Raw genomic sequence first — 26,407 nt, 5'->3', positions numbered from 1 at the left:
TAATTCATTTTTCAAAGTAAGAGAAACTTTAAAATCTCGATCCAATCCTTAGTTTTCTTTCAAACCCCCATATGCTTTTGATTTGAAAAAAAAAGAATATATATATATGTATATGTATTATATAGGATAAGCCAAGTTTCCAAATGATGATTTAGATGTGCTTCATGATTTTTAAAGATTACTAGATCTAATAACATTAAGTCAATATATCTCTTTTGTAACGGGTGAATTTTTCTCCTACTCTTTCAAAATCACGTCTCTTAGAATTAAGGGCTATCTGACATTCTCTTGGATTTCTCATCCAAGACATACATGTTTTCTACATATCTTTGAAGCACATCAATTTAAAACTGTTGAAACAGCAGCTTAACCTCCCCTTCAGCTCAAGGGCTTTGAAGTTCACCAAACGATGAATCCAGCCTGACTTCTTATTTGTATTGACCAAGTTTCTTCCTTATGCTGCCTGGAGCCCAAATCTTCATTATCTATAATAAGATTTTAGGAAAACAAATTTGCAAGACTGAATTTGCTCTTTAAAAAGCAATGGGCTGAACTTGCTTTCTTTCATGCCTGCTGAAATCTAAGTGTCTAGTAGATTGTTAGTCACATTCTGCATATATGAAACATGTAAAATGAAAAACAGATAAAAGTATCTGATTTTATGATGTGCATTGGTTGTCTGTTGTATCATGCCCCCGAATACCAAAAAGCTAAAAGACTTTGTAGATGGTGTTTTGTTAAGCTTCTAGAGGAGACCAGATGAGAGACGATATAATAGGATCTATTCTCCACTCATAAATCCACACCAATCCAGGAGAGAATAGACCCCTAATGCTTGTATTCTTTTAAGCCAGCCCTTGCCTAAAGTTCACCCTTCCCTGAAATTTGACTCAACTGTTCAGCACATGTCGACCCTGCAGTAATGAATTGGCAAAAGCCTAATTCTTATGATGATTAATGGAGCTCCTCAGATGCAGCCTATTATTTCATCCAAAGTTAAAACAGTGATTCATCATTAATCACTATAAGAAATGGGCTCAGTGATTCATAATTCTAGCCAGTCCATTTCCTTAAGGGTCCCATTTGCCTTTTGTTATTCCAGAAGTGGCACAGTTCACAGCCTTGTGCTGCCTGCATTCTGACATGCACATTTTCTGATTAACTCTCTTTAAAAAGTCACGTACCCCAAGGATATTCACTTATAACCCCAAAGCCTCTGAAAAATCATACTTCTTTCAGATACCAGTCTTTTCTGGATCCAATTGCCCTCAGATTACCCAATTTTAAAAAAGAATCCTCACCAAGAGACTGAAAAAAGTAATCATAAATTAATAATCTTCAGAGCTACCTTTGGTCCTTGGCAAAGAGCAGTATTTGGAGTAGGGCTGCTTAAATTGAAATGTACTCCCCTTGGTTACCTTTTCATCACAACCACTCACTTACAATCAGATTGCCACTAGTAGCCAAGAAGAACAGAAACACAAACCATGCTTCACCATCTGACCCTGGCTCAAAGTCACTAACAAGGAAAGCATCACTGTTTTCTATGTGGAATCTTAATACATTACATCACTTGCCAGCCTGATGCTATTTTCTCTCAAATATACCTACTCATCCTGTGTAAGGATTTTACAATCTTCTACATTACATAAAGGAAATGAAAGCCTTCACAGAGTTATAGCATCATTGCCTGCCTTTCCTCGTGGTGGGCAGGCAGTGCATAAAAATCCAAGTTTCACTGCTGTCAGTACTGCTTTCACATTGCTCAGAGAGGTGACCTTTAGCCCTAGAGCCCACTGTTTGTCTTTTTTTGTCCTTATCTTCTCCTCCTCCTCCTCCAACTACCTGCTTTCTTTTTCTCTCCCTTTTCTTGCTTCTTTTCTTTTTCCCTCTCACTTCTCTCTTTTCCCATTTCCCTAAAATTTGTCCCCTCTTTGGGCATGGCAATAAATCCAAGATGACAGCTCAGACCAGCGATGACATTTAGAAGTAAAGAACTTGGGAGGGGCATGGAGCTTGTCACTATGGTCCATGAAATTCTTTCAAGAAGTTATACTCTCTAACCAAATCTATTAGGCAAGAAGATTAAGTGTCCTCCAGACTAGAAAGAAGGAAGTAAAACTATTTCTGTTGCAGATGACAGGCCTGGAATACAGAAAATCTTGAAGAATACACTACTAAAACTAATAAACAAATTCAGTAAGGTTGCAGGATACAAAGAAAATATACAAAAATTAATTGTATTTCTATACAGTTGTAATGAGAAAAATACAAAAGAAATTAAGACAATTCAATTTATAATAGCTTCAACAAAAATAAAATACATAGAAATAAACTTCACAAAATAAGGTTAAAACTTATACTCTGAAAACCATGAAACATTGTTGAAAGAAGCTAAAGAAGAACTAAATAAATGGAAAGTCATCCCATGATCATGGATTGGAAGACTTAGACTATTGTTAAGATGGCAATACTCTCCAAATTGATCTACAGATTCAGTGCAATCCTACCAAAAGCCTGGTGCACTTCTTTGCAGAAATTGACAAGAGAGGGGTAAGGAAGTTTAATCCCACAGAATTGCATAAAATTTTTGCAAGCAATATATTTGATAAGAGGTTTATATTGAAAATATGTATATTCAAAGAATTATTACAACAGTAATTACTATTACTACAATAAAAGACAACTCAATTTTTAAAAAGGAAGCAAAGGGTCCAAATAGATATTTTTTCCAAAGGAGATATGCAAAGTAGCCAATAAGCACATAAAATGATCAACATCATTAACATCAGAGACCTGCAAATCAAGACCACAATGATATACTGCTTTACATCCTAGGATGTAAATACTAGGATGGATAGAATCAAAAAGTGCTGGTGAGGATGTGCAAAAATTGTAGCTCTCATACTCTACTGTTGGGAATATGAAATGGTGCACTTTGGAAAACAATCTGGCAGTTCCTCAAATATTTAAACATTTGGTCATGTTTCAGTATGACCCAGCAAATCCATTCCTTAGGCATATACTGAAAAGAAATGAAAACACATGTGTACACACGTATTTGTACACAAACGTTCATTGAAGCATTTTTCATACTAGCCAAAAAATAGAAATGGCCCACGTCTATCTACTAAAGAATAGATAAATAAAATGTGGTATATCCATGCAATAAAATATTATACCACAATAAAAAGAAACAAAGTACAAACATACGTTACAACATGGATAAGCCTTGAAAACACAATGCTAAGCAAAGTAATCCAGCCAAAAGGACCATATACCTATATAAATGTCCACAGTAGGCAAATCCACAGAGACAAAAAGTAAATTAGTGGTTCCCTTGGGCTGGAGGATGGAGGGAGCCTATGGGAGGTTGGGAAGTGGTGGCTAAAGAAAATGAAGTTTCCTTTTGGGGTAATGAAAATTGGGGTTCTAAAATTGATTAAGGTAATGGATGCACAACTCTGTGAATATACTAAAAGCCACTGATTGTACACTTAAATGGGTGAATTGTGTATTATACGAATTATATCTCAAGCTGTTTTTGAGAAGAAAAAAAACAATTTTAAAGAAGTCATGACTTGCAAGTTGTGGCTTTTTAAAGCTATTGTGGATAAGACAAAGTAACTTCTCCAGAGCATCAAAAAATTTTAGGATGCTATGTGAAATTCTGGTGTAAATTCTAGTGTTGGGATTTATTCACTGATTTAGACCAGTCACTTGCTTTACTTGTATTATTTTTGCCTATGCCATGAAATAGTGATTCACAAAATAGTGATTAACAGCTCAAAGGGTCAGTGCCTCACAAAGCATTTTAAGTCATGGTCACTGTCACCGGTAGCAATTGTCACAGTCACTTGGCAAGTTGTCTTGCCTAAGGAAAATACTCAGAAGGCCATCATCCCATTAAATTATGTCCTTCTAAGGAAACATTTCAGAAAAGGCCCTTTGGTCAACTATCAGACAGGCCCACCCTTTGTCATCTGCGCCCATGCAGTGGGACTCAATGAGATAAACCACTTTGGAGACTTAGAAAGGAGATGAGAGAGGGTGTCTCCTGTGTTTCAGGCTACCCTTTGCTGACCTTCCCACTGCTCTGAGCAAAACTGGAGGCTCATGAGTTACCAGTATCATTCAGTTCATCAATCAAAAAAAATAACTGTTTATCATCCCTTTTAAAATGTCCTTTTACCTATGGTGACGAGACTGCTAGATTTCCCTTTATACCCATATTCCTTTTCTTCTTGAGGAAGCTGCAAACCTTGCTGTCTGATAAACACTACACTCTCCACCTTACCCTGTAGGTAGGTGTGGCCATGTGACCAGGTTCTGGAAAATAGGAGAGAAGCAGGAATGGTGTATGCAATTTTCAAAGACTCTCCTTAAAAGGAAGAGGTGTGCCTTTTGTTTCCACCGTACTTGCATCCTGCTGGCAGGGGTATGGACATAACTGCTTCACCTCCAGCCTTAAACCGCGAGGTGGCCTTGGGAAAGGGAGCTTTGCAAGGTAGAGTAACAAGAGAGCAGGAGCCTGGGTCCTGAAGCTGTTCATGGACAGTTTGTTCCCAGACTTTTCCATGAGCGAGAAAGAAAGCTTTTGCCTGTTTAGACCACTTCTGTTTGGAGTGTTCAGTCACTGACAACCAGATCTTAATCCTAACCACTAGACTTGCCTATTCAAAAGTCTCTGGATGCCCCCAATTCTCTAAAATCAAAGCCCAACCTTCCTAGCCTGGAAATGTGCAAAAGAATTAAACGATGGTTGGACATGTGGACCATGAGGAGGGGAAAGGCAGTACAGGGATCATAGTCACAGAGCATAAACAGCCCTGCCTTGTTTTCATGTTTGTGTCGCACTTCTTTGCTGCATGAGCCCTGCCTGTTGGCCAATAACCCATGTTTGGTCCACTCAGTATGCCCCACCTGTTTCTCCCTTTCTCACTTCATATCTTTCTATTTCCTCTCCTGGAATCTTCCATAACTCTCACTTAAATGCCACAGATTCTCATTTGGGGTCCAGCCCAGTTTCCATTTTCCCCTAAGTATCCCTAAATCTAGCATTTTTACTTACCAGCCCCTTCTCTCTGGGTTTCTATTGTGTTTATTGTCTGAGTTCTCAAACAGAACTATTACATTTTCTATCATATCTACATTACACTATCACATTAAATTGCTATGTGTCCTTTAAAGTATTTCCTTTTTCTCAAATAGATAATGATTTCCCTAGAACCAGAATTGTTTCTAGTGTGTGTCTGCATCCTCAGTAGCCCAGAAGAGTAGCTTGCACACATTAGGACTTCAGTAACTGCTTGCTGCTACTGTAAATGATGCCATTGATCCTAATAACAAACTTCGGCACATGGATAACCCTTGAAAGTTTAGCCTCATCGATCCCCTCAGCAAATTCATTCTCATCCTTCAGACCTGTCCTCTGTGTGGTTGTCAAGAGATGCCTCTTGGAAGATTTCTCTGAGCCATTCGATCCAATTTACCCTGATTAGACTTTGTAAATACCTCTACAATTACTCATTATTTTGTATAGAAAATAATAGTTTGCTTGTTTATCTTTGCTCCTTAATTGCAAACTCCTGAAAGATAAGTATCATGTCTGAGTCACCTTATTCATGCTTGCACCCAGCCAATGGCTGGTTCATAATAGATACTCGATAAATGTTTGTTGAATAAATAAATGAGTAATAAATAAAGACAAAGGTCCAAGAAGGCTCATGACTTCCCATTGAATTTGCTACTCTGCCTTTGAAGCCAGTCTCTGGGGCCCTCTGACCCCAGGTCCCAGGCTTTCAGTGGCTCCTTGGACATTAACTATCCCCTTTGACACCCACCCTGATCAGACAGTGACCCCCTCCTCTAGTTCCACTAAAATGACAATGAAGTCCACGTGAAACCAGTCTGCATTCAGGTGAAACCAAGGAGAAAAGTTGTTTGTTGAACTTAAAAGACAGATGTTAGTCCTTCTCAGTTTCAAACTGAATCCTAACCCTTATGAAGTTCCAGTTTCATTTCTGCTTGGCCAAATGGAATTTCCTGATTCAGAAAAGTTAATGGGTCAACGTTAGAAGATTTTGAGGACTTTAAGGTTCTACCTAAGTGATTATCCAATTTTATTTTGCTGATTAATATACATGTCTCTTCTCCCTTAAAGAGCATTAGCTTTACACTTGAAGAAGCAGTAGTTTTGGATTTGGTTTTGGCAAGATACTCAGTTTGTTGCTTCACGCTGGTATTCAAAAACAGAAACAACTACCAAGACCCAGCTGTTACTGGCTTTCACTCCAGGGGGGAGGAAAGGTTCAGAGAGACAGACTGGGTGGAGCCTGAGTAGGTTCTGTTCTGTGCTCAGCTCTGACTCATGCAGCTTTGGGGACCTTGCTGAGGTCCTCTATGCCCCTATTTCCCTGTCTGAAAAATAGGCTGATCACGTTGCCTCCGATCTGTCTTCTGGGAGTGTTGCAAGGATGAATGAGTTAATAATGCGGGAAGAGCACTCTGAGCTTTGGGCGAAGGATACAGAGGAACAAAGTGCGGTGGTTCTCACACGTAAGTAAAAGCTCTCGCAGAAATACTGGTCCCCCAACACCACCATAACCAGAACTTAGACATAGCATAGCACCGCAATTCAAATACATATCATTTTCCTTAAAGGGAAATGTGAATCCGATCACATGACTACACTAAATTAACTTGTGTTATGAGCAGAGCCGTCATATTCACTGTGTGTAAACGTATGGTTCCATTATCTCCCTGACATGGTGGTTTTGTCCCAACCTCGGGCGAACATACACTGTGAGGGTGATTCTCACCTACCACACTGTGAGGTGACATTTATGAAGAACTTTTGGTGACTTCAGGAAGATCCCCTGCCCCCAAACCATTCTCCCATGCCACTGTGGCTTCTTGAAGTTCCTTTAATAGAAGACAAAACCCTTTGCAAATTATAGAGAAGACTTAAAATACAAACACTGCCGAGAGTGGCAAAGCAGAGAACCTGGCCTGTGAATTAAGCCCACCCCAGCCTAAGTGACACCCTCCACCCAGCACAGGTTTCAAAAGGGAAGAGAAAATATGACCTTGAGCTCAACAGTGGAGAGGAGGTCTTACAAAGTAAGAAAGGCTGGGCGCTGAAAGGAAGGACTCAGATCCCAGAGACAGTCACAGTCTCCTTTACAACCTCACACATCGCACAGTCTGCAAAACAGAGAGCTCGCTTCTTCCTCCAGACAATAGCCTCTGCTCACACTACCCTGCAGAAATGCACAAGCGTCGTGTGCTGGAAACTCTCGGGACTCTCAGCGAGCTGGGCTTCCATGCTAGTTCCTGAGGGTAAAAAGGTGCCGTGCTGTGAGGGCTCATCAGACACAATTGCACTCAGTGCACTTCCCCAAATGACCACGTGTCCTCATTAGTAGCAGCCTCACAGCACTTCTACTGCGTAAAGTGCTTTTTCAATAGATAACTTGATGTCTGAGTTGCAGACGTTAGAAAACAGATTTGCAGAATGGCGGTTAGGCTGTCCATCACCTCCACACAAGTCTGATACTGATGCTGGAGAACAGTGTGGTGCTAGTGGAGAGGACAGCGATGAACGGTCACATCCAGAGGAGCAGGTGGCCCCGTGGCTGCAGGTGTAGGAATCAAGAGACTATAGAGCCTGGCTCTTCAGCCTAAAGGGTAAAGCCCTGGGGGCCGCAATGACTTGCTGAGAGAGCGAATCCACTTTCTCTGTGTCATTCCAAAACAGAACCCAGCCCAAAGCCCAGCATATGACCACATTTAATCCAATGAAAGGACACATTTTCTAACGGCACTAACCCAAGTTGGAGTTAGCTGGCCTCTTCCTAAACTCAAGCAGAGATTCGTGAGAATAACTGAAGTCTTATTAAGTGACATTTTACAGTAAGAAGCACTATTACATCGCATGCTGATGTAAGGGGGGGGTGAACTAAAGAAAAGCATGAGGTGTTTGCATTACCAATTCAGACACTGTCTAACAAGTCACTCTCTCAAGGATACTCTTTCAATATTTATGTCTTATATACTATATAAATGAGTCTTAGAGAATCTGAAGATTCATTGTAAAGAATGTTTTCCTGCAGAATATGGAGCTTCGTTTTGTATCCTAAAGCAAAATTAAGAAATTCAAATTAGTACAGATTCCGATCTTCTGAATTGTATGGAGAAGTGGGGAAAAGAAAAAGTTGTAGAAACCCGTGAGTTTGAAAATGGACACACAAGGCTGAGAACGGACCACTTTGGTTGCGCAATCCCCACTCCCTCCTGAAGGTGGCAGCATTTATTTACAGCTGTCGCATCCACAGTCGATGGCAGCTGGAGGCCGACTGGGTTGGGTTTGAGTTCCCCTGCTTCAGGTTTCAGAACATCCAGCGTAATCAATTAAAATCTTAATATCATTAGGTAACTGCCTTTACTGAAAAAAAAAAAATACATAGAAGTCAGTTCTGCATGACAAAGGGGAAGCAGCCTGCTGATTACATGCAAGATCATAGCTCAGTCAGACTTCCTGCCACAAGCATATTTTTAACCTTGACCATATATTGAATCCCTTATTTTTGCTCTGTTGAAACTACATGAATGCAACAAAAACTGTTGTTTACTATTCTTTGGTCATTCCCAAGTTTTTAGAAAGAAACTAATGAAGAAGTAGTTAATACTAAGCCAGGAAAAACTCAGAAAAGCTGTGAATTGTCTATAGCAGAGACCAGGAAACTGGGCTAATGTTGCTTTTTATAAACTAAAAAAAAAAATCTGAGTAATGGAATGAATTTCCTAAGGTATTAAAAATAAAAATCCAGATGTGCCTTAAAAAGCCAAACACTCCCCTTCCTGTGTTTGGGGGTCTCTGTGTTAATTTATTAATGTGAAGCTCCAGAGTGGGCCAGAGAACAGTGAGAACCAGATTCCAGCTGTCATTACATTCAGACTTTTGGAAAACTCAAAATGCATAGTTGTGTAAGATCCTCTGGCCCAAGTGTTCCCACCCAGCAGATCTGGATCAACCAGTAGGTCGCCTGGCTCCCTGGGGGATGGCCCTGTCAGGGCTGCCCCCTGGCCCTGCCTGCTCACCCTGTTTCTGTCCCAGGCTCCCAGCTGGGAAGAGGATTCTGAGCAGGCACCCAGAGCCTCACTGTCCTGCCCTGGGTGGACGTTCCCAGCCCAGCCCTCCCCCGTGCCCGGGGTCTCAATCCTCTGGGAAAACAAAAAGTTCTCCACTTCTTGGGGGGGGCTGTGTGCCTGTACTCGGGGGTCAGAAAGTCCCACTCTTTGGGGAATTTCCAAACCTTGTTGTTTGTTTGATTTCCTGAAACCTGCCTCCTGCCCCTAAAAACCAAAAGCTGTTTTGCATAGTTGTTTTTCTTTCCCTTTAAAGAAAAATTGAGTAAGTTTTGTTTTGAGAATTTCACAGCTCACCTAGACTTCACTGGACACCATGGTAGCGTGAAGTCAGCTGGGGAGTGACTTTTTTCAAAATTCAGTAAATTTGTTATAAATGCAGAAGGAGATAGAGACACCCAGTATTTTAAAGCTTGTCCTTTCAGAATTTTAACTAATGCTTAAATGGTATTAGTTGAAGCATATTATAGAAAAATTATGAGGTTTACATAAAAAACATGGGTTCTTGTCAAGTTTCCCCAGTGTGTAGTCTTGACAAAGTTGCTGCATTGCTCTGCTAGGGCCACCATAACAAAATATCACAAGTTGGGCAGCTTAAATAACAGAAATGTATTTTCTCACAGTTCTGGAGGCTAGAAGTCTGAGATCAAGGTGTCAGTGTGGCTGGTTCATCCTGAGGCCTCCCTCCTTGGCTTGCAGAGGCTGCCTTCCCCCTGTATCTCCACATGGTCTTCCTCCTGTGTGTGTCTCTGTCTTCATTTCTCCTTATGAAGACACCAGTCCTAATGGATTAGGGCCTGTCCCAAAGATCTCGTTTCAATGTTAAGTACCTGTTTAAAGACCCTCTTTTCAAACTCAGCTACATTCTGAGGTACTGGGGATTCCGACTTCAGTGTGGAACTTGGGGGTGGGGGTGGGGACACAATTCAGCCTATAACAGTTACCCAACTTTTTGAACCTTATGTTTGCTCATATTTAAAGCAGAGAAGATAATAGTAATGGCCTCCATTTTCCTGAGGATAAGCTGATACCATGTTGTAAAGCACTTAGCACTGTGCGGAGCTTAGGCAGTAGGAGCTGCGGTCTCTACCATCTTCATCGAGGTGACAGCCAGGGCAACACACACATGCAAACCCAGCGTCGCTGAATCAGAAATGGGGTTGGGGAGGTGAACGAGAGAAAAAAGATGAAAATACGATTTCCACTCCTACTGCACCCCCCAATTCTGACACACAGGTATCACCAAGCAGAAGACCACTGGAGCCACAGGAAATTCCAGCAGAGGAGGGTCCTTTCGCAGGTCTGACCACTGGGACTCAACTCAAATTGGGTTTGGAATGAAGGCAAGAGAAGAGAGATGCATTTCCTTTCCTTCCACCAAGGGCCTGGTGGTGCACAGGAGCCCGAGGCTCAAGCAGAGGAGCAACGGCCAGATGACCCTGAACCCCCTGCTCGCAGGCAGCCTGCCTGGGATGAAGCTTTACATTCAGACCTCGCCTGGCAGAGACAAAGGCTGGCCTGTCTGTCTCTGCTTCTCCAGGGAAAACAGCATGGCCATTAACCCAGTCACCCCTGTGGTTGTGACACCTGATGCTGGCATTGCAGGGAGCTGCTGAAGCAGTGTTTCGAAGGCAGCCTCGAAAAGCCAAGTGAGAGGGGATGAATGCAGTGATTCCTCACTGGGAGGGAGGCAGCCCCTAGAAAAAGCGACCAAGCATGTGTGTTCCAGAAAGGAAGGGAAACGAAGATCAAGCTCAGTGCCTCCCTGTCTCTCCTTCCCCCAGCCTTCTCACAGTGCTTGAGTTCAATTTATGACATGCCACACTAAAGAGACTGCCCATAGATTTAACATTGGCATTTCCTTCATGCAGTGATCCTTTCAATCCCATTTGCTGTAAATTTCTTCAGACTGACATAACAATGACCTTACTTTATTCATGAGCACATTATAATGAGCTATTTTTTTCCTGGGATTTGGGAAAACCTTGAATAAGCCACAGTTTTTGGACCCTCCAACTCACCGCATTTAGCCTGTATCCAGGAAGAATGAGATAGCTCTAGAGGCTAGATTACAGATGGTCACACTCCCCATTGTCATGAGAAGCACTGACAAGAGTGGCTCTAATCACAGGATTTCTCCCACACAAACAACTCAGACTGTCACCTGATAAAAGGCAAGGATTTGGTCATTTTTCAATGGGCCAATTTCAATAGGGTTGGTCTTTTTTCCCTTACATCAGTACACTTCATAAAGTTGTGTATAGTTGTCAGACTTAAAATGAGGTGTATACATAGACAAAAACATATTCCCTAGCACCCAAAAAAAGGTTTTTGAGATTCCACATGAAAAGCAAAGGAAAGGAGAGAAGTCAGTTTAGGATTAGATGTTTACCCATTTTGCAGTGAGGAGCCAAGGTGTTTCTTTCTCCCCACTGGTGCCGTCAGGGATGAGTCCTGTGCAGGCCTCTCCATGCACGGCCATCATCCCGCTGGCCCAGCTCCACCCACTGTATCACAGGTCCCAGCAATACCACCTGGTAAAAGCAAAATCATGGCCTCCCACAGGTGCCATGCCCAATCCCTGTAAACTGTGAATATGTGACAATACATGTCAAAGGGACTTACGGTTGTGAATCAGATGACCTCAAAATAAAGAGATTATCTGGGATTAAGGACAAAGGTGGAAGAGGTGGCAGGAAAGTCAGTGCCAGAGTGAGGTGACTGAGAAAGGCTGGACCAGCCATTGCTGGCTTAGAATATGGAGGAGGGTCAGTATGTGGGATGTGAGCAGCTCTGGACACTGGAAAAGGCAAGAAAACAAGTTCTCCCCTAGGCCCTCCAGAAAGCATGGCCCTACTGACACCTTGATGTTAGTCTAGAGAAACTCATTTTGGACTCCTGACCTTCAGAATTGTAAGACAATACATCTGGGTTATTTTAAACCACCAAATTTCTGGTAACCTGCTAGAACAGTAGTAGGAAATTATACACCACCTCTCCCTCCTGGCCCTCCAGACCTGGGAGGAAACAGCGTCTTGCTCTTGCTGATGGCCAGGTCTCCACCCCGCCCTTGTCTGGCTCTCTGTCTTTTATCGCACATGTAATCTGCATTTCAGGCTTCCTGATTTGTTGGTGACTAACACAGGCACCATAAATGTAAACTGGTATTTAATCAAAGGAGCTCAAAGGCTGAGAGAAAAAGTCCTAGTCAATAAATCAGCTACCTCTACAACATAGGTACCACAATGTCTAAAGGCAATTTTCAAATGTCTCCATTTACAAATCTTTTCCAATAAATGAATCTGCATTCATACAGTCCATGTAAGTGAGTTAACTGTTGTGTGCTTGGCATCTCTGATCAAACAAAAGAAGAACATAAACGTGGGAAGGCAGGCCTCTGTTTGAAGAATTTTCTCCCTAAAATGAAAAGCTCACACATTTTACTTCAGTGTCTTGCCAGATCAACCCAAACCTGTTCTAAATAACCAGTGCCATCAAAAACACACCTCGCAGGTTGTAACCATGGCATTTTTCTCTACCAGGGCTTCATAGGAATATTAACAATGTGATCTGATCTTCTTGCCATTTTGGCAAAGGTAATGTTATGTGTCATGGTTAGTTTCTTTCATAAGAGGCTTTAGGTCTACAGAGAGAGGGTTTTTTAAATGGAGTTAGTTTAGTTATTTAGGAAAGGCTGACGTATTGAACACCAGGTAGAATCAGCGAAGTTACAGAACATTTGTTTTAGAAAAGCTTTAAATAGCTCAATTTCTTCTTTGTAGTTCTTTTAAAGATAGCATTTTGTTTGAGAAAAAGAAAAGTCACCAATTATAATGAAATACTCCACCTGGGAAAATGTTCCCTCATTCATTCCTTTTCACACAGCTGCTCTATTCCTGAATGGACCAGAGCATTTCTGGACCTGGGCCCAACAGGTGCTGTATTAGTTTCCTGTTGCTACTATAACAAATTCTTACAAACTTAGTGCCTTAAAACAATACATTATCTTACAGTTATCTTACAGCTCTGGGGGTCAGAAAACCAAAGTGAGTCTCAAAGAGCCAAAATCAAGGTGTCAACAGAACGGGTCATTTCTGGAGGTTCCAGGGGCAAAATCTGTTCCTTCTCTCATTTACCTTATAGAGGCTTTTGACATTCCTTGGCTCACAGCTATGTCACTCCAATCTCTGCTTCATGTACCCTTTTCCTCTGTCTCTGACTCCACCTACTCTTCTCTTCTATAAGGACCCTCTTGAAAATATCAGCCTACCTGGATAATCCAGAATAATCTCTGATGTCAAGGTCCTTAAGCACATCTGCAAAGCTCCTCTTGCCAGATAAGGCAACATATTCACAGGTTCTGAGGATTAAGGCATGAACATACTTAGGAGGTCATTATTTAGTTTTCCACAGTCCACCCCTGATCAGGATTCCATAGATTCACACACATCCCACATGTAAAGTACATCACCCCCATTCCAAGGTGCCCAAAGGTCTTAACCCATTGTATCTTTAAGACCAAAATCTTATCCAGGTCTCATCAGCTCAAAAATCCCAAATCTCATCTAAATCATCCAAGTCAGATATAGGTGAGTCTCTGCAAAGAATCTATCCAGCAGCAAAATTCCATTCTTTCTGTGAAATTAAAAATCAAGTTGTATGTTCCCAAAAAATAATGGTGGGCCATGCATAGGGTAACAATTATAGACACTGCCATTCAAAAAGGATGAAAGCAAAAGGAAGAAAAGAGTCTGTGGTTCCCAACCGATATCCCAACGCAAGTAGGCAAACTCCATCACACGTCAGGACCTGGGAATGATTCTCTGCGGCTCCTGGCCCTTGGTTCTACCCTCAGAGCCATCCTTTTTTCTAGGAGAGCACAGGTCTGCCACTGAGCGCTTTCATCAGCCTGCCTCCTACCTGTGGGGCTTGGGGAGTCCACCAGCTTTCTTTCCTCGCATCCTCTCTCTGTCCCTCTCAGTCCAAGCTGACATGTTTCTGCTGATATAACACTCTCAAAAACCTTATGGGCTATTTTTCAGCCTGCCACAGATAGCACAAACAGGATAATTAATAAAGGGGAGTAAATGTAACTTCTGGTGAAGGACTAGGCTCTCTGTTACAAAACACTTGTACACAGAACACAATCAGTCAAAGTTCTTAAATGTGGGTTTAAAGCATGTCAGGTTTCTAAATCTCAAGCTAGACACTAGAACATGATGTTATCTGAAAGATCTTGCAACCGTGATGTATCTCCTTAGAGGAAAATAAATGAGCATTATAGAGTAAAACTGTGCTGCCCAGAGGGTGCTGATGATGACTAGAGAATGATCAAAACACGAGCGCGGTGTTCAAATTACAGCCAGAGGTTTAGGGAATGCCTCCTCCCCGGAAACCCATGTAAGGTCAGGATGGTAAATGAAGCCATGGAATTTGCCTCCTGGGAGACTCTTAATAACTTCTTCTGAAAGACATGGCATCCAGGGCTTTATTTCCTGAGTTAGAGCCCCCATTGCTGGCAAGTTGGACACTGAAGAAGTCATGCTCGAACAGTGCCTTCAGTTTCCATCCACTGACCCAGCAATAGGAAAATAAGCCAGGAGCGACGCGGGCTTGCGTACGGTCAGCTCGGCATCTCACAGGTGCGTCTGGCAGTAAGGGCAGAATGGCCACTTCTTGGGACCAGATACGTCCTGGAACTGGCAGCATCATGTTTGGCTAACCCCAAAACCAGATTGACTTTCTCCCATAGAATTTATCATATATTTTGGTAACCATTTGTTAGATGGAGTACAGATTAGAGACCGACAGAATAGCCTTTCCACCCTGCCTTTCCATCTGATTTCCACAATTCTAATTTAATTAAAGTATAGAACTGGGTTAATTTATAACAATGATAAATAGGCCCATTAGCAATCATGAAAATTCAAGTTAGAGACATAATGAGATGTCATATTAAACCCACCAGATTGGCAAACATTTAGAACTCTGACCATACCAAGCATCACCTGGCATGTGTAGCGACAGGGACTCTGGGCCTGGCATGGGAGGGTTCAGACAGAGGGGGGTGGTTGTAATTTAACTGAACTACTTTGGAAAACAATTTTGTGAAGGTTAAAAGCAATACAATACAACCCAGGAATACCACTCCTAGGTATACACACTAAGTGAATCCTTGAGCATAGGCCTGTTTAGACATTTCAGGCAGTGTAATTATAATAGAAGAACTACCAATAATCCAGGTATTGACTGGCAGGGAAGTCCATAAGTGCTTGTTACAGATTCACAAAAAGGAGTACTGTGCAGCAGTGGGTATGAAGAAATTATAGCTACATGCTTCCACATGGATTAATCTTAGAAGCTCAACAGTGAGTGAAATAAGAGGTATTGACTGTTTCTTGGTTATTTCCTTTAGAAAGTTACATCTTGGGTGTCTGTTTTTCAACTGACTTTGGCATTTAGTATCTTCACATTTTAATGCCTTAGGCAAATATTCTAATTTAACCTCTGTTGACATGTGTTATTAAATATTTTACTTTTTATTAAATATTTCACTTTTCACACGGGAGTAACCTTGTGATAGATTACAAGACCCACCGGCTTTTCGCTCTCAGACCTGTCTCCTTGGGACAGCACCTTGGGCTCGCAGCTAATCCGTCCTTTTTAGCCCCACCTCAGCTTCTTCTCAACGGCATCATAGGAACACAGCCACAATGACAAGCACCAACTGTGGACCCCCTTATAAAGTGGGGACGTTACCTGCTTCTCTATGGTGTCAGATGGATATGAAGTGAAAGTACCTCACAAATATAATTTGTTTTTACTCTTACGATGATAGCACTTCCTTGACAACCTCAGAGGACAAATGGGAAGGCAGAATCAAGTTTTCTTAAAAAATCAGGATTTGGAAAAGAAATGAAATATAGTTAAAAGGACACAAGAATTAAAAGTTGTAGAAGATGTTTGCTGCTAAAAAAATAATAGATGCGACAGCTACATGTAAGAGAATAAAACTGGATCACTGTCTAACCCCATACACAAAAGTAAATTTGAAATGGATCAAAGACCTGAATGTAAGTCATGAAACCATAAAACTCTTAGAAAAAAACACAGGCAAAAATCTCTTGGACATAAACATTAGCAACTTCTTCATCAACATATTTCCCTGGGCAAGGAAAACAAAAGCAAAAATGAACAAGTGGGACTATGTCAAGCTGAAAAGCTTCTGTACAGCAAAGGACACCATCAAAGAACAAAAAGGTATCCTACAGTATGGGAGAATATATTCATAAATGACAGATCCAATAAAGGCTTGACGTCCAAAATATATAAAGAGCTCACCCACCTCAACAAACAAAAAGCAAACAATCCAATTAAAAAATGGGCAGAGGAGCTGAACAGACAGTTCTCCAAAGAAGAAATTCAGATGGCCAACAGACACATGAAAAGATGCTCCACATTGCTAGTCATCAGAGAAATGCAAATTAAATCCACAATGAGATATCACCTCACACCAGTAAGGATGGCTACCATCCAAAAGACAAACAAAAACAAATGTTGGTGAGGTTGTGTAGAAAGGGGAACCCTCCTACACTGCTGGTAGGAATGTAAATTAGTTCAACCACTATGGGAAGCAGTATGGAAGTTCCTCAAAAAGCTCAAAATGGAAATACCATTTGACCCAGGAATTCCACTTTTCGGAATTTACTCTATGCAGCAGCCCAGTTTGAAAAAGACAGATGCACCCCTATGTTTATTGCAGCAGTATTTACAATAGCCAAGAAATGGAAGCGACCTAAGTGTCCATCAGTAGATGAATGGATAAAGAAGAGGTGGTACATACAACACACAATGGAATATTATTCAGCTGTAAGAAGAAAACAAATCCTACTACTTGCAACAACATGGATGGAGCTAGAGGGTATTACGCTCAGTGAAAAAAGCCAGGCAGAGAAAGACAAATACCAAATGATTTCACTCATATGTGGAGTATAAGAATAAAGAAAAACTGAAGGAACAAAACAGCAGCAGACTCACAGAACCCAAGAATGGACTAACAGTTGCCAAAGGGAAAGAGACTGGGGAGAATGGGAGGGAAGGGAGGGATAAGGGCGGGGAAAAAGAAAGGGGGTATTACAATTAGCATGTATAATGTGTCAGGGGGCATGGGGAGGGCTGTGCAACACAGAGAAGACAAGTGGTGATTCTACAACATCTTTTCTACGCTGATGGACAGTGACTGTAATGGGGTTTGTTGAAGGGACTTGGTGAAGGGGGGACCCTAGTAAACATAATGTTCTTCATGTAATTGTAGACCAATGATAACAAAAAATTATAATAATAATAGATGTTACATTATAATAATATTTTGTAAATATTAACATGCAAAATGTAAACCTTTTCTGGAACAACCTTTAGCTATTCAAAAATATCACTTTTGATTACAGTCTAAAGTAGTATTACCAGATACAATACAGAATGCCCAGTTAAATTCAAATTTCAGATAAAGAATGAATGTTCTTTTAGTGTAGGTATGCCCCTTGCAACATGTGGGACATACTTTTGCAAAATTTATCCATTATTTATCTCAAATTCAAATTTAACTGGGTATCCTGTATTTTTATGCACTAAATCTAGCAACCCTAGTCTTGGGAGGAAGTTTCTTTCACAAGTTTTATGTTATGCAAATTGAATCTTTCAAGTTTTCAAGTCAGACTTCACTAAATTGAAATGTCATGCATTTTATTCTTACATTCTCTTTTGTTTCATTTTTATAAATCTCAGTAAATTATACAACCTGCTGGACTTTTCACAAGTACCTATGTTGCTAAAGCTTTTTTTTTTGTCTTCTATCTTAGTGTTCTAATGAAAATTGAGGTGTTATTTGTTTAATAAATATTCACAGAGCACGAGGGATGCAAACATAAGCAGGAAGGGACAGATTCCTACCCTCAAGAAGAGTAGATGTTCACAGGCCAGACTGGAAACCCAAAGTCCTCCCTACCGTTTATACTACCACCAGCATTCCCATTTCTGCAGACCAAGGCACAATTTACTTTACTTGCCTCACCTAGGCTCTTCCCACTAACCCCAAGCTCTTGTCAAACACACAGCGGGGAATCCTGCGTCGACCCTCTCCACCGGAATCAGCCAGAGGTGGAACCGTCCTCATGCCCTCCAGCCTGGCACGCCTGCTGGCTTCAGGAGCAGGGTATGCATTGGGAGGAAGCCTGGACTGGTCTTCTCAGAGCTCTTAAATCCACCTATACCCAATCAGTTGGCAAGTTAAATATAGATTATTTCTCTTTTTTCTATTTCCTGCTGTCACCAACCTGGCCCAGCTCCCTATTCCTTCTGTCCTCTCTTCCTCACAAAACATTCTGCTTCTTTCCTGCAGGTCTCCTCCCAGATCCTCCACGTATAGTCCTCACTATCAGTAAAGTGCAGCTTGGGTCATTTCACTGCCTCTTCAGAAACTGTCAGTGTCTTCCAGTGTTTTCTGGATTAAACACACTATGCTTCATCCTGACATTTAGGGCCAATCTTCAATTGAACCTTAACTCTCGGTGATGTCCTACCAACAACCTCCTCCTAGCCAACCTAATGCTGTAGACATTTCCCCAACACTTGGGCATTTCCTGTTTGGTGCCTTTGCCTTACCATTTCAGTTCTGCCACCTAGCGTGCTTTCTCAGTTTGCCAGTTTCTTATCCATTCTTCAAACGCCATCTCCTTTACAAAGCCTTTCCTCGTCTTCATAACCAAAAGCTAACTCCTGCTTGCTCTCTTTCCCTCTCTATTGTAAACCTCCAGGACACTTTGACTTTCAGCATTGAATATACTCTGCTACAGAGCATTAATGTCCTTTCTGTCTACAATCTTTCTGGTTCCTTGAGGACAGTCTGTGCGAACTAATTTTCATATTCTCTGACACCATCTCCTCAATGCTTTGCAAACAGTAGTTGCTCAACAAATGTATCTTTCATTGAATTGAAAGCATGCTATTTTAAGAAGGAAATCCATGGGTTTTAGCGCATTCATTATGGTGTTGATATCTTGAATAAAATACATGATAGTATGTCTTTGACATTCACAAGGGAAAGACTGGGGACCTTGATGAATCCCAAATACTAGAAATCAGAAATGTTCATGTATGCTCTTAATTCCTCCCTCATTATCTTTATTTCAATAGCCATGCATTTATCAAATCTCCACATGTTAAATATACTTTCTGTCTTTAATCTTGACTTTTTCTCTTACTTGATGGCCATTTTACCCAAAAGAACAAAGTTTTTAAAAAATCTAACAAAGTTCCTGATTTTTGCTATACATGTGTTGGGAGGACACACCCAGGAGAGATACTGGTGGCCAACTAGCACTGCATACTGTTTACTTTTTTATCTCCCCAAAATGACAAGTTACTCTAAGTCATGGACCTTAAGCTGGTTTAGTTTAGTTTTGTTTTGTTACAAATAATAACCACCACAGCTGTTAAACCCTTATTGTTAAGAAATTACAATGCTAAGATGAACATTCAAATGATCTGCTACTTGCCATTGATATACTTTAGTGCCAGCAATAAATAACTCTGTGTTTGGAATATTACCCCCCGGCCTCTACCTGTGTCTCTCTTCACCTCATTGGAAACCACACAGCTTCAGTGATAACCAAAATCAGCATTCTTAGCCGGCAGAATAAGATAAACTTTTTCCATTGACTTCTATTTTTTAGTGCAGTAAATACACACAACATAAAATTTACCATTAGTGGCATTTAGTACATTCGCAATTTTGTGCGACCAGCATCACTATGTAGTCCCAAATCTATTGACTTTTTTTTTTCCTTTTCCTAATGGCTTTTGGCTAAAATAAATTAAGACTATCTTCTATAATGTAAGTACTACCAATTTTGAGAAATTGAATATTTTAAATCTCTTAGACTCACCAGCTTTTGTAAATTGAACAAATAAACAGCCCCCAAGAAAGAATCATGGTGTAGTTCCTCTGTTGGTCTGGGTAGAGGCATTTTGAAAGTATTGTGTGATTGAGATTCATCTGCCTTGGGAGGCCAGGCAGCACTGTGGCTTCTAGCTCCCAGCACAATGCTTCTGGAACTATCACAAACCTGGATGAAGCACAGGAGACCCAAGACCTTGGCACATTTTCACCTAAGCCAAGTCACACCATTAAACCTCAGTTAGGAAATATCAATAACTTCCGAAAGTGGATTGCAGTTTAGCGTATTACCAGCTGTCAGCACCTCAGGAACTAAATTGAATGGCCAGGGAATCGAGATATGAAAAGTAAAGAAAAAAATCATGTAGGCCTTCTTTAATGGCATTTGTGGCACGTCTCCCCAACCTCATCCCATCTGCTTCCCCAACAACTAAATAAAACATAAATAGTTAAAACAGAGCTTTTGTTCTGTTTTTAAAGAAATAGAGAAAGAGCAATTATAAAAATTCCAGAAGCATAAAAGTTGATGTCTCAAAGGCCACAACTCTTTCTACTCTTATATTTTATAATATGAACCAGATGTTTTGAGTTTTTCCTAAATAACTTCTTTCAGAGAAATAATGCTTTGGCCTATGGTATGTTTATGATCCTAGGTAAATCATTCTTACCTACTTTTTTTGTCAACCTTCACAAATGTTGTTTTCAGAAAATTCTAAAAGTAAGTATCCCCTAATAGGGCTAATTTTATCCATTTTAATATTTCTTATTTATCATATAATAGGGAAAGAGTTTTGAAAAATTGGGATTTAATAAGAATAAAATGATTTCTATACTTCTTCTAAGCCAATGATATCTAATTCTTTGGAAAATTATTTGGGAAACATTAACCCAACAGGGTTAGTCAGCAAATTGAGATACAAGGAGTAGCCCAGTATACATAGCAATGCTTGGGGTCTCTGTAAGGGTGGACTTTGTTAGCTAACATCAAAAAAGAGGGAAGGAAAATTTGTGAGTTCAAAGTGTCCCTTGTTAAGAGTAAAATTTCAACCAGTTTCAAAATAAATTAGATTAAATCTTCTTAAGTTTCATCCTGAATCTTACGGTTTGCATGTAGTCCAGGCTAATAGAAAACCCAATGGTAACACAGATCAAGATGGCCATAAAAAGAGAAGCTGAAAGTAGAAATTTCCACACTCTCTGACCAAGATACATGTCTCAGTAGCCTGGCCCCTCACCCTCAACTGCCTGCCAAAGTTGGCAGAAAAACAAACACTCTAAACTGCCAGGTGTCCTAGCCCAAATCAATCCCATTTAAGTAAACAAAAGTGATCACTCCAGCCTCATCGCATTGCACAACTGGGCAGTTCTGCTCTGTGTGTTCTGGTCACAGAGACACGTAAACGTAATCACTGCAGGATGCAAAATAAATAAAACTTGCTTCTTCCCACAACCATGCCCTAAAATTTCTTATCAGTGCCCTCGTGCATCCCTTAGCCAGGTGACCAGGAGATACCATCTTGGATACAGTCTCTGAAAGCTTGGACCCAGGTTTTATTTAAAACTTAGAACAGCACTCCCCTCAACCTCCTCCTTAAGACAATAGGAGAGCAGGGCCTGGCTGGTCCTGAGTCAAGCCTGATGTCCATAGCTAAGAGCACAAAAGCTACCCAAGCAGGCCCTGCCCCCCTCGCCATCGCCTCACCATCACATGGCCCTGGCATGGTCTTGGGCCCACCCAGGGCAGCCTGGAAGGGAGCCTGGACATGCCCCATGCTTTATTCAGGAGCAGAGGTGTCCTCTCAGTTCTTTTCCCTTTGGAGCACCAATTTCAGACCCCCATCAGCTGGCCAAAGCTTTTGGAGTATTTAATTAAGAAGCTCAGGAAGAGTAGAATGCTATTGATTCAGAGAAGAGTAGATTATCTGGTTTCTAGCCTAAGATCTGGCCCAAGCCCAATAACACATTTTGGTAAATATCTCAAGGACCAAATATAAAGTATGAAACAAGAATCTGAGCCTCAGAACAAAGCAGCGTACCAGCCATGGGGAAACTGTCCATCTGCAACAGGCTCGTAAGGGCCTGGCCAGAGGCTTTTAGGGGGAAAATGGCAATATAGGAAATACACTCATGCCAGAGATGAAAAATGGGTCTAAATTTTGGTGTAGGGTCTCCAGCCTTCTTCCAGTGGGACATGTTAAAATCACTATCAGGAGAGTTACAGTAGGAATGGCTGGAATGACTCATTCTCCTGACACAGCCACCCAAAGAGTGGGCAGGCTGCCCTGCACCACCCATCCCCATGATTTCACCACAGCATGGAAGCATCTGGTACATTCATCATCTTCTCTGGGGCATGAATGAATGCTTAGGATGTAGATAATTTAGCAGGAATATATGTGTGTATTATCATGCAGATAAGACAATTATTTCATAATAGAAATGGAACCCGAATCATCTTTGCCTGACTTTTGATCCGCCAGCACTGCAGAAAAACACTCGCTGTTGTTCGATAGTCAGGAAATGGAAGCACAGAAGGGGAGAGAGATTACAGGCTACTCTGTGTATTTGCTAACACGTGCTGTGATTTTAGTCTTTTCTTGTGGATATCTGATCTCACAGGGAAAAGGAAAAGACAAATGAGAGACAAAGAGGTCCCCACCCAGCATGCACACATTTTCCATACCAGTGTGTAACTGAAAAAAAGGACATAGTCATACAAATAAGGCAAAAATATGTAAATGGACCAGGTGCCATAAAATTGTTTAAAGGTGGTGATGGGGAGGGAGACAAATAAATGAAAAAAGAAAGAAACTTGTAACACTGACTTTTCATTATAACTTTCTTTTGAGTCAGATAGGGATACCCCACCTTGTTTCGTTTCATGATGAGTATACAGAGAAACAGACATAGCTACAGATGAATGATTTATATTTTAGATTTAAACTCAGTAAGAGGCAGACTGTAATCTTTGTTTAATTGCATTATGTCAAACTCAATAGAAAAACAAATCTTTTTTTCCTGATCTAATTGGACAAGAATTGGAAGATGTAGGGGAAGAAAGAAGGAAGTTAAATAGGATATGTGAGAACAGGTTTATCTGAGCTTGAATTAATTGAGCTGTGAAAAGAGGGAAGGGAAGGATTCCCCCATCATACAAGCCACTGGGCCCATCATACTACCCTGGTAACTAGGCAGCAGCAATTGTCCAAGGCAGCCTGGGTGCTTTCCCAGAAGGGGATGTGTGGAAAGAGCGGGGAGAGGATATCTGAAGGAAACCAGTACCCAAACAATCTTCCACAGTTATGGGCAATCGTAAGTTAGGTGTTTATCACTTGGGAAATACCTTTACTTGCATCGTACTTAGAGTAGTTTCAATCATAGTTTGAGGTTAGGAAGATGTGACCAATGTAAAAGGCATTTCATTTTAATCTGGATCCATTTCATGCACTTAAGGAATGCTAACAGCCCTATTAGCTCAGCTCTGATCCTCCCCTTTCAACCTCAACAGAGGATGCACCTTTGTCCACCCTGGAGAGTGCTTATGCATTTATATCCAGATAAACTTAGGAGGGCTTGACAGATTGGTCATAACTCTTTCCAACTTTTGGTCCTGTTTTGGATCAACTCACCGCCCTTTCAGCTGTAAAGAAATGAATGTCCTCTGGGGAGAATGATCTGGCCACACCTCCTATTTGCCGGTGACTGCTACTTGAAAACAGCCACCCACCAGCCACCTGGCATCAAGCCATCAGTGCATCCCATTCTCCTTGAGCAGTCCGTGGTGCCCACCATTCCCTAAGACTGCCGGAGAGTCCCTCCCCGTGAACTGGGCACTGCTCCGCACTGCCTTTGGAAGACGTGTGGGTAGATTACAGCGTGATCAGAGAAACTGTGTGCATTTCTTGAAAATGGGAAATAGAAAAGAGGAAAAGAAATAGAAATGCATTCTTAAAAGGAGGGGATGATTTCCTATATCAGAAGTGTGCCCACCCCCACTTTCTCTCAGATCAAATAGCCCTTTAGGAACCCTGTTCAGCCAAGTTAGGAGTAATTATTCTGAACTCCCATGGCATTTATTCATTTAACATTTGTTAAATGCCTATGAAGTGTCAGGCACTTTGCATATTTGTTTTTACAAACAACCCTGAAAGGTAACTATACACACCACCCTTATTTTAAAGATGGAAAAGTGGAGGCAAAACAAGCTAAGTAAGTTGGTGATGATCATGCTGCAAGTGAACAAGAGAGTCCGGGTTCAAACCCAGGTCAAAATCAATCCAAAGACCTCACTCTTCCTGTAGAAAACAGGTAGGCTGAGCTTTCTGCCTCACATGTCTCATGGTCTAATGGAAGTGATAGAATTTATTTGTATATCTTATTTTTAATTATACTTTTTTAACAAGTCCCATATTAGACTATTGGCTCATGAAAGGCAAACTGTATGCCCAGTAAGTCTATCTTCTCAGGGACTGTATACCCACCTGCAGCCACCTTGCAAGCACTCAGTGAGTGATGAACAAACAGACTGAATGAGGCAGGAATGAGTGAAAAAATAAACAGATGCTATGAAGGATCATTGCCCACTTCTGTTCATTAGTTTCCTCACAAACATACGAAAAATATTTTAAAATATCATGGTTTTAGAAGCTATTAGAAAAAAGCCAGTGAAAGGAGATCTGAAAGGTTGTGGTTTATTTACCTAAAGCTACTAACATTTTACACCACTGAATATGGAATTTCCACAGCAAAAAATTATGATAAGCATAAGCAATATAGAGAATAGTAATACATTAGACAAATGTAAAATATATCTAATATTCAAGGAGAGTGTAAAATGCTTTTTCACTAAAGAGATCTAGGAGCAGGATATATACGTGATGTAGAGGATGTATACCAATTCTTTTTGAACTTGAGAACCATTTAACTAGCAAATGAACTAAAACTTGCAAGGACCGTATTAAACTTTTACTTCAGAGATGAAACCCAACAATATATAATATACAACTGCTCCCATTCCTTATCATATCATAAATATAAAATCAGGTGAAAGGAACTCAACCCAAAGGATGTGCTAAAAACTACACATAATATGGTATTATCAGTAAATGATGGCCAAATATAAAAAAACATATAGACTTCAGTGAAGGCAATTCTTTTCATTTCATTCATAGTGTATTATTCCTTTTCACTGAGCTTGATTTTCCAAGAGATTGGGAAGATTTGACCTAAAGATAATAGCTGAGCAGTTCTATTTAGAAGAAGTTCATTTGCAAGCAAACAGTTATCTATGATTCACAGTATTATTTTATTTTATGTTATGATGTGAGCTGAGATGTGATTTTATTTACTACATGAACACCATAATAAAAACTCCCTTTGGTGCTGTTATGGGAAGCACTAAATGAACGCATTAGCTATGTTTCAATCTCCATCCTAAACTTTAATACTCTAAATCAAAGTTTTCACTCATTTAATTTGTCACAATTTTGAATGCATCTTCCTGGGTTTATCTCTTTTTTAAGTGGAACTACATAGAAAAGCACAGAACTGGCTGCTTTCTTACACCATACACAAAAATAAATCAAAATGGGTTAAAGATTTAAATGTAAGACCTAAAACCATAAAACTCCTAAAAGAAAACATAGGCAGTAAACCCTTGGACATTGGCCTTAGCAAATTTTTTCTGGGTGTTTCCCCAGGCAAGCAAAATAAAAGGAAAAATATACAAATGGGACTACAGCAAACAAAAAGCTTTTATATAGCGAAGGAAGACACCAACAAAACAAAAAGGCAACCTACTGAATGGGAGAAAACATTAACTAATCATACATCTAAAAGGGGGTTAATAGCCAAAGATATATGAAGAATTTACACAACACCAAAAAATAATAATCCAATTAAAAAATGGGCAGAGGACCAAATATTATTTTCAAGAAGACATGCAAATGGCCAACAGATAGATGAAAAGATGTTTAACATCATTAATCATCAGGGAAATGCAAATCAAAACCACAATGAGACATCATTTCATGCCTATCAGAATGGTTAGTATCAAAAAGACAAGAAATAATAAGGCTTGGACACCATGGGGAGAGAAGGGAACCCTCATGCACTGTCGGTGGAAATGTAAATTGGTGCACCACTATAGAAAACAGTATGGAGGTTCCTCAAAAAATTAAAAATAGAAATACCATTTAACTGAGTAATTCCACTTTTGGATATATTTACCCAAAGAAAATGAAAACTCTGATTATAAAAGACATATGCACCCCTCTGTTTACTGCAGCATTATTTACAATAGCC

At 40.6% G+C, this 26,407-nt stretch overlaps 1 long non-coding RNA gene across 1 annotated transcript; it reads right to left on the bottom strand.

Moving 5' to 3' along the window:
- Positions 1–4,583: 4,583 nt before the first annotated feature.
- LOC140845318 (uncharacterized) lies at positions 4,584–11,898 on the bottom strand. The gene is made up of 3 exons (XR_012124092.1): positions 11,543–11,898; positions 9,772–9,947; positions 4,584–8,446 (listed from the first exon to the last, which is right to left on the bottom strand). It is a non-coding gene; the product is annotated as an uncharacterized lncRNA (long non-coding RNA).
- Positions 11,899–26,407: the final 14,509 nt, after the last annotated feature.

The sequence above is a fragment of the Manis javanica genome, chromosome 2 (genome assembly GCF_040802235.1).
Source record: "Manis javanica isolate MJ-LG chromosome 2, MJ_LKY, whole genome shotgun sequence".
Lineage (NCBI taxonomy): Eukaryota > Metazoa > Chordata > Mammalia > Pholidota > Manidae > Manis > Manis javanica.
Note: the sequence above shows the minus strand (reverse complement) of the source record. Positions and strands in the feature narration are given on the sequence as shown.